This window comes from Palaemon carinicauda, chromosome 33 (assembly GCF_036898095.1).
Source record: "Palaemon carinicauda isolate YSFRI2023 chromosome 33, ASM3689809v2, whole genome shotgun sequence".
Lineage (NCBI taxonomy): Eukaryota > Metazoa > Arthropoda > Malacostraca > Decapoda > Palaemonidae > Palaemon > Palaemon carinicauda.
The window spans coordinates 81,036,336-81,044,585 of record NC_090757.1 but is presented as its reverse complement, the minus strand read 5'-3'; the positions used below and the strand labels follow the sequence as shown (position 1 = coordinate 81,044,585).

The window sequence follows — 8,250 nt, the reverse complement described above, 5'->3', positions numbered from 1 at the left end:
TTTGACTCAGATCTGAGGTTACTGAAATTCTAAACAATGAACTAATTAAAATTGGTGTAAGATGAAAATCATGGAGATTAACTTAATCGTAGCTATAATTGAAAATGATTTTTTTATGCATACCCAACAACTTGTTTTCAAGACCTAACCTCTTAGGCACTGGATCATCCACCACATACTTTTTCATGACAATGTTTCGTAACTATGTGCATGGACTTTGGCAAAAGCTCGTAAGCCCCACAAGGCTTCCCATAGTTCCAAGTCTAATACGAACCCGTCATCTAAGGCTTCCGGCTCCTCCTCTAAGTCTCACGACCCGGGAGTACAATCCGCCACTTCTGCTCCTAATCCGGGCCTTTCCGAATCAGCCATGCTTCGCATTGTGTCGGAGATGCAAGCTAAGTTGGTGTCGGGAAATGCAGGCCAAGATGGACACGATGTTCTCTAACATTGGTCAGAGACTTGGGGCATTAGAGCAGGGTGCTCCGGAGCGAGTTCAAAGCTCTCTCATCCCGGATGCCTCTAAGCTTCTGCAGTTTACCAAGAATAACCCTTGGCGCATGGCTCTTCATTCCCCATTTTCAGACGGGATGTTAACATTGGAAGGTCTTGGCACTCGTCCCCTAGAGGACTTTGAATTCTTTCCTCCTAGTCTCGCATTTCCATTCCATGGTTATGCCAGGCTTACCGAGGAAGCTCTGGTTCGGCTGGATAAGGTCCCAAAGAGACTGTCATTTTCCCAAAGGAACAAGCCCAATCTGTTTGGGCTAGGTTTCTGAATGATATTGGTTGCACCAATACCATGTTGACGCCTCATAAAAGTTCGTTCACAATGTTCTTAATGGACAAGAATACCGTGACTCCATGCGTCATAAGGTTGCAGAACTGGCTTTTCAATATGCTCTGGAGGAGTAGCCCTTGCCTCCCATCCGAGAGGTAGACCCGATCTCCCTCCTTCTTCCTTCAGGTAATGAGTGTTGGGACAATGTCCATACACCTTTACTTCTGGCAAGCTAACAGCCGACTGTGCGTCGGTAATGTTTAGCGAACGGCTTCCCCGTCTCCCGGAATCCCTTATTAAACAGGAGTATGATTCCCCCGCCCTACGTGTTGGTCGAACTTTGAACTTGGCACGTCTACGGAGTCGATAGCCTTAACTTATGATACTGAGAGTATCTTTAAGTCTCTCAATAAGGCTACTTTGCAGTCGTTATACTTCGATCTATATGACTTTGCTATTGCCAAACGTAGGTGCCGCAAACACGTCCTGGCTGAGGCGACTATTAGGCACGAGCCTAATAAACTTATCCGGTCCTCTTGCTGGGTTCAAATCTTTTCCTGAGGATCTTGTGGAGGAAGTCTTGGCAGAGGCTACTAGGGTTAATCAGAGCCTTAAAACCCATTGGGGTTTGACTCCTAAGCGGAAATATGATCCCGCAAATTACCAAGCCCGGGGTAGGAAGAAGCTCCGCCCGTATACCTCCACCCAGTTCCGGCAACAGCAGAGTAGTTCGTCTGTTTTCCGTCAGCCTCTTCCTCCATCTCCTGCTGCTCCTGCACAGCCTTCCACCTCTCGGGCTCCTTCATCGGACGACTATGTCACCGTTCTGCTCCCTAAGAGCCAGCTTCCCGGTGCCTCCACCACCTCTCCAGCCTTTAACCAGTCTTATGAGGCTCAAGGCTCTTCCCAGAGTTATAACAGAGGTAGAGGCTACCATCGTGGTTCAAACCAGAACAGAGGTAGAGGTAGATTCTTTCGCAAGGGAAAGAACTTCCGAGGCGGACGTGGAGGCAACTCCTCAAACCAATACTGAAGTGCAGCGGGTAGGGGGGAGGCTTTATGCCTTCCGCAACAAATGGAGGTTCAGTCCCTGGGCTTTCAGTATCATCTCCAAGGGACTGGAATGGAGTTGGATTCAAGGACCTCCACCTCCGAACAGATTTCATCAACATTCCACTCCGGACCTAGTCGAATTTGTCCAGGACCTGTTACAAAAGAACGCCATACAAGAAACGAAACACCTGAAGTTTCAGGGTCGGCTGTTCAGTGTCCCGAAGAAGGATTCGGACAAGAGAAGAGTGATTCTAGACCTATCCCTTCTCAACTTGTCCATTCAATGCGACAAGTTTCGAATGCTTACCGTCTCGCAGGTGCGGACCTTACTTCCCCGTGGGGCCGTCACCACCTCTATCGATCTTACAGATGCCTATTATCACGTCCCGATAGCGAGACACTTCCGTCCGTATCTAGGCTTCCGCCTAGGGGACAAAAATTACTCCTTCAAGGTGATGCCCTTTGGGCTCAACATCGCCCCAAGGATCTTCACAAAGTTAGCAGAAGTTGCTGTTCAGGAACTCAGAAATCAAGGGATTCAAGTGGTAGCCTATCTGGACGACTGGCTCATTTGGTCAGACACCTCCCAAAATTGCCTAAAAGCCACTCACAGAGTCATCCAATACCTTCAATCTCTAGGCTTCCAGATCAACTTCAAGAAGTCCCGTCTTCTTCCGAAATCAAAGTTCCAATGGCTCGGCCTGCAATGGGATCTTATATCTCATACTCTGTGTCTTCCCAAACCCAAGAGGTTAGAGATTGCAATGAACACCAAACGCTTTCTCAAAGACAAAGTAAGTTCCAGACGACTCCAAGAGAGGATCCTAGGGTCCCTTCAATTTGCTTCAGTGACGGATCTACTTCTGAAGGCAAAATTGAAAGATATCAATCGTGTCTGGCGTTCGAGGGTGAACCGGAAGCTCCGGGACAGGAAAGTCCGCCTTCCTCCCATTCTCCGGGAAAGACTTCTACCTTGGACAAGGGCCAACAATCTGTCAAAGTCAGTTCCCCTTCGATTTCCGCCTCCGAAGTTAATCATTCACACGGACGCATCCCTATCAGGTTGGGGAGGCTATTCTCAGCTCAGGAAAGTTCAAGGTCTTTGGTCTCCCTTATTCCGCCAATTTCACATCAATGTGCTGGAGGCCATGGCAGTTCTTCTAACCCTGAAACGTCTCGCTCCACCCAAGAGACAACACCTTCGTCTGGTTCTCGACAGCGAAGTGGTGGTCCGCTGCCTCAACAGAGGCGGATCAAAATCAGGGCCTCTGAACCATGTTCTAGTAGCCATATTCTCCCTAGCAGCCTCGAACCATTGGCATCTTTCAGCTGTCCACCTGGCGGGAGTCCGGAACGTAGTGGCAGACGCCTTGTCCCGGACCTCCCCTCTAGAATCGGAATGGTCACTCGATCTAAAGTCATTCCGGTGGATTCTCTCTCGGGTTCCGGGTCTCCAAGTGGACCTCTTCGCCACGGAGTCCAACCACAAGTTGAGAGTATATGTGGCTCCCAATCTAGACCCTCAGGCCTACGCCACAGACGCTATGTCACAGAATTGGGACATCTGGGAAAGGATTTATCTCTTTCCCCCGGTGAATCTTTTACTGAAAGTCCTAGACAAGCTGAGATCCTTCAAGGGACGAGTAGCCTTGGTCGCACCCAACTGGCCCAAGAGCAATTGGTATCCTCTCCTGCGAGAGTTGAGACTACATCCTCACCCGATACCCAATCCGGTTCTGTCTCAGATAGTACAAACACGCGTTGTGTACGCTTTCTCAAACATTCAGAGCGCCCTAACTTTATGGACTTCATGAAGTTTGCGGCCATGCATGGTGCCAATATCGATCCTCAAAACACCCTGTTCCTAGAATCAGATAAACGGGATTCCACCATCCGCCAATATGATTCTGCGGTTAAAAAGTTAGCTAAATTTTTGATAGACTCAGACGTACACTGTATGAACTTGAACCTTACAGTCACTTTCTTTAGAACTTTATTAGAATCAGGTCTGGCAGCCAATACTATCACCACTATTAAATCTGCCTTGAAAAAGATATTCCTAGTGGGTTTTAACATAGACTTAACCGACTCTTTGTTAACTTCAATTCCGAAAGCCTGTGCCAGACTGAAACCGGTTACTCGTCCTACCCCGGTTACCTGGTTCCTTAATGATGTCCTCAAATTGGCTTCTGATACCATTAACAGTTCTTGTGATTACATTCCCCTTCTCAGGAAAACACTTTTCCTGGTGAGTTTGGCTTCCGGGGCAAGAATTTCTGAACTGGCAGCTTTGTCAAGAGACCCGGGTCATATTGAGTTCCTTCCTTCGGGAGAGGTCCTTCTTTCACCTAACAAATTCTTTTTAGCTAAGAACGAAGACCCTCAGAACAGATGGTCCTCCTGGAAAATTGTTCCCCTCACGCAAGATCCGTCTCTGTGCCCTGTTACTACTCTTAGGTCTTATTTATCCCGGACCTCCTCTAACTCCTCGGGGCCTCTATTCGTTAGAGAACAAGGCGGTACCATTACCATTAAAGGGATCAGGCAACAAATTTTGTATTTTATTAAACAAGCTAGCCCTGACTCTTTTCCTCTTGCACATGATATCAGAGCGGTTGCTACTTCGGTGAACTTTTTTCACCACATGAATTTTACGGATCTTTCCAGGTATACAGGGTGGAAGTCACCCTCAGTGTTCAAGAAACACTACCTTAAACATTTGGAAGCCCTTAAATTTCCTACAGTAGCTGCAGGGAGCGTAGTTACCCCCAGGTAACTCATATGTTAATTCCTTGTTATTTTATCTCTCCCCCTTACCTGCCTCATTTATACCCTATTTGTATTCGTTGGTTTCGCACCTGATTACTATTATTATATTTGTAAATTTTTGACTCCTGAGTTTCTGTATATATCATCACTCACGGCATTATTATACCTTACCTTTTTTGGTCAATTGTTCTACCAAGTGGATTTATGTTCTTTTTAAGATACCCTTATAGCTGTTTTTGGCACTCATCTCTGATTAAAGCAACTTGTATTTCCCTTATGTTTATGTTTTTCCTTTATTTTGCAAGTTTGGTGACATTTCTCTTGTATATATTCACTGGCCGGCACAGGTTCAAGCCCAGAAAAGGGATTTTGACGTAGGAAAAATCTATTTCTGGGCGAGGGACCTGTGCCGCCCAGTGAACCCTCCCAGCTCCTCTCCCTTGGAGTCCCCAAACTTTGGGTGCTAAGGAGTTGGGTTCTGAGCGGATGCAGAGTTGCTGGTGCCGAGTGAGGTTGAACGGCTCTCCTCTATTGGGGTCTTTGTCGTGGATGAATCTAAATAGTGCGGGACCTCTGGATTATACGCCCAATTTTATACCGACACCAATTGGTGAGCGAGCTAGGTAACCTAGCACTCCTTTACATTTTTTCTCTGGTATATTTAGCAGTAAATTACCTAAGAATAAGTGCTAATAGGAGCTTATTCACAGGGCGGCACAGGTCCCTCGCCCAGAAATAGATTTTTCCTACGTCAAAATCCCTTTTTTGATTATGCATCCAGTACACGGGAAGGAGATTCTTATTTTTATTTTTCAAAGCGCGAGGATTTTTCGACTTATAAATAAGCCCCGGCTTTAGCAAAAATCCAGCAGCATTGCCACACCTCACGAGGGTAACGCGATCCTTGAATGCTTTAAAGCCAGAGGCTTTGGCTTCCTCTTTGAACAGGAAAGTTCGCGACGGCATTCTCTTCCAAAACAAGCCGGTCTCATCCATTTTAAAGACTTGTTCCGGCTTGTATCCACCTTCGGCGATAATATTCTTGAACGTCTGGATTCACGTAAGTTTCAGCAGCGGCAGTGTCAGCCGAAGCAGTCTCCCCATGCAGGGAAACGCTTTTCAGGGCGAAGCGTTTCTGAAACTTCGCGAACCATCCTTTGCTGGCGGAAAAACGTTTCTGAGGCTGGGAATCAGTGGATGTCCCTGGTTGAGGATCATCTGCATCATCATCTTCTTCAGCATGGTTGCCGTCGTCGTCTTTAGGTTCCTTTGCAGCAAAATTCTCATACAAGCTCAAAGCCTTTGTTTGGATGGTGTTCGTATCCAAGGCTATGTTCTTCTTCCGGCAGTCGGCAATCCACACAGCTAAAGCACCTTCCATGCGTACGATCGTTTTATTACGCATTGTAACGACTCGCTTCGCTGATCTGCTAAAGGTGATTGCAGCCGTCTTTCTAATGTTCGCCTCGTCCTTCTTGATATAGCGAACAGTAGATTCGTTGATGCCGAAATGGCGCCCAGCGGACGCGTAACTTCTACCATCTTTTAACATATCGAGAAGAGTAACCTTCTCAGCTATCGTCATCATCCTTTGGTGGCGTTTAGGCTCACTACCAGCCTTAGTAGAAGCAGAACGCTTGGGAGCCATTGTACATTAGGATTTGACAAAAAGTTCAACTTAAAAAGGTCGCACAGAGCACAGATTCACAAACTTAAGAACGTCTACTCAGCGATACGCGGGAACAGAGAGTGGACGATCCGGGCCTGCGAGAACCTAGATGCTGCGGGTTGGAGATGATGGCAAAACACCAATCACAGGCTAGATAACAAAACTTGAGTTCTGATTCGTCATCTATCAGCGCTTGAACCAATCACAACCCGTCTTACAGTATATGATGCGTAGGTTACCAACTCATACAAGATACCCCGCGCATACCGTACGTACGTATTAATAATAATAATAATAAATAATGATAATAATACAGTACAGTACTGTAATAATAATAATAATAATGATAATAATAACAATCATAATTTTATTAACAACAACAACAATAATAATAACAATATTTAATAGCTTTACATAGGCTACAGTGTTTTATTCTTTTGTAGGATGTGTGTGTGTGTCTCTCTCTCTCTCTCTCTCTCTCTCTCTCTCTCTCTCTCTCTCTCTCTCTCTCTCTCTCTCTCTCTCTCTCTCTCGTACGCTTATTCGAAATGTGATTTTTGCAACAAAGAATATTATTGGATGCAGTACTGTACTACGTACGTATACATACAAAAGATTCATGGAAAAGAAGCACATCCATTACATTTGTAGTATTGTACGTACAGTAGTAGCCATCAGCAGCCTTACACCATTCTAATATTGTATGACTGCATCTGATTTGCGTTTCATGTTCGATTTAATTTTACTACGTACTGTATACAGTACTGAATTATCGTATGATAATACAGTACAGTAATACAGTAATAATAATAATAATAATAATAACAATAATAATTTTATTAACAACAACAACAATAATAATAATAATAACAATAATAATAATACAGCTTTACGTACGCTATTTTACGCTTTTGTTGTACTGTAGGATGTGTGTGTCTCTCTCTCTCTCTCTATCTCTCTCTCTCGTACGCTTATTCGAAATGTGATTTTTGCAACAAAATATTATTGGATGCAGTACTACGTACGTATACATACAAAAGATTCATGGAAAAGAAGCACATCCATTACATTTGTAGTACTGTACTGTACAGTAGTAGCCATCAGCAGCCTTACACCATTCTAATATGGTATGACTGCATCTGATTTGCGTTTCATGTTCGATTTAATTTTACTACGTACTGTACTGTATACAGTACTGTACAGTATTATCGTATGATCACATTCTCTTTTCGTGTTTTATTTCTTTCTGTGCTGAATTATATATCATATGTAATGCAATGAACAATCAGTAAGAGCAGATATTACTGATTACAGTATTAATGGAATTACAGGTAACAAAATATCGTATTTGGTTGTCTTCAGATTTCGCGGTATTTTCGAATTTTCCGGAAAATCCGCGATATGTATATATATATGGGTTATGGAAAAAACCCGCGAAGTGGTGAATCCGCGATTGTCGAACCGCGAAGTAGCGAGGGTTCACTGTATATACAACCAAATTGTTTGGTATTTAATTACATAAGGCACCCATGACATGACAAATTTGTAGATAATTTGTATTTTTCCTACCTATACAAACCTTAGCTATTTAATAGGGGTTATTACTTTTGGCGTAGCTGAAATGACAAGCCATTAGAATTTTAACGAGGGTTTACTACCCCACTGCTAGTTAGCGGGGGGGTAGGGAGGGTAGCTTGCTAAACCCCCCCCCCCCTCACACACACCTGTGCTTGAGCTCACTTTGCTTAGAGGTGGGACTTCAAGGGGGATAGGGCTGGGGGGAAAATTTGATTAAATAGCTAAGGTTTGTATAGTTAGGAAAAATACAAATTATCTACGAATTTGTCATTTGTTCCGTAACTGACATACAAACCATGCTTTTTGGGCTCAAGCCATGGCGTCCTGATGGAAGGTTCCTTTTTGGTAGCTTCCTTGGGTATAAGACTACTAAGATATTCCCAGAGAATTTAACCACAGG

The 8,250-nt window shown here is 44.4% G+C and overlaps 1 protein-coding gene across 1 annotated transcript in view; it reads right to left on the bottom strand.

The window, feature by feature from the left end:
* LOC137626000 (RNA/RNP complex-1-interacting phosphatase homolog) overlaps positions 1-8,250 on the bottom strand; it is a 590,382-nt gene that overhangs the window by 338,311 nt on the left and 243,821 nt on the right. The window lies entirely within an intron of this gene.